The 1,142-nt window shown below is 38.8% G+C and overlaps 1 long non-coding RNA gene across 1 annotated transcript; it reads right to left on the reverse strand.

Annotated features, from left to right (window-relative positions):
* Positions 1 to 405: 405 nt before the first annotated feature.
* LOC139786817 (uncharacterized) lies at positions 406 to 765 on the reverse strand. Its single transcript, XR_011722427.1, has 2 exons — positions 588 to 765; positions 406 to 485 (listed from the first exon to the last, which is right to left on the reverse strand). It is a non-coding gene; the product is annotated as an uncharacterized lncRNA (long non-coding RNA).
* Positions 766 to 1,142: the final 377 nt, after the last annotated feature.

Raw genomic sequence — 1,142 nt, forward strand, 5'->3', positions numbered from 1 at the left:
CGTATCTTAAAAATAAATTTTCACATTTGGACTTTGCGTCGCAATATCTCCGCTCGTAGGGCACGTAGCGGAAAATATTATAGGAGATACCCCCCCAAAGTCGACCCCAAGCTATCGATCAAGCCTACTTAGAACTTGATCCGTTCACTCGTTATCGAGATCTCAACATCTTGGGTACTCGCAACCCGTCGCGTCGCGTAAAAGAGTCACGGTCGGTCTCGCTCCGCGTGTACTTGGCACGAGACACTACCGTGTCTCTTGATTACGGAGAACAAAAAAAAATTACGAACCCACACGCTATCACCTGTGTCATCGTCGACGAGTTACGTACAATATATGTTTAATTATTATTTTAAGGCTTACTCGTCTCTTCCTTCTCCCTCTCTCTTTTTCTCTCTCCCCCTCTTTCTCTTTTTCTCTCTTTATCTCTCTCTTTCTTTGTCTCCTTCTTTTCCTCTTCTTCATCATCTTTAACTTTGTAATATCTAATCAGAAAGAGTAAAAAATTACGAACAAACACGCTATCATCATCTTCATCGTAAACGAGTTATGCACAATATAAGTTTAATTATTATTTTAAGGCTTACCTCTCTCTTTTTATCTCTCACTTTTTCTCTCTGTCTTCTCTTTCTTTCTCTCTGCCTTTTTCGACTCTTTTCAATCCAAACACAATGATAATCAGAGGGAGCAAGGTCAGGGCTATATGAGGGATGGTTTAAGATCTGAAATCCTAGGCACCCTATAGGCACCTAGCATCCTAGACAACCACCGTGCACACAACTTGTGATACTTGAGAATCTCCGTGACAATAGTACGAGATACATTCTCTAAGGGCTCAGTCACAATGAGAAAAATAAGGAATAAGATAAAGGAATAAGGAATAAGGGAATGTCGCATCTCACTTCAGTACATGTACATTAAAGTGAGATGCAACATGCCTTATTCCTTATTCCTTTATCTTATTCCTTATTTTTCTCATTGTGACTGAGCCTTTAGAATGTATTTACCCTGCGCGGGAGTTTGAAATGCCTGGGGTATTTGTTTCATGAAATATGAAATCTCAATTTGTTCTGTTACTTTTTAAAACATCCTTATTCATTTTTCTTGTCCTTTTTCTCTTCCATAAAATATGTACTGTAAAA

Source organism: Temnothorax nylanderi, unplaced genomic scaffold (assembly GCF_030848795.1).
Source record: "Temnothorax nylanderi isolate EJ_2023f unplaced genomic scaffold, tnyl_v1.0 TNYL_tig1155_pilon, whole genome shotgun sequence".
Lineage (NCBI taxonomy): Eukaryota > Metazoa > Arthropoda > Insecta > Hymenoptera > Formicidae > Temnothorax > Temnothorax nylanderi.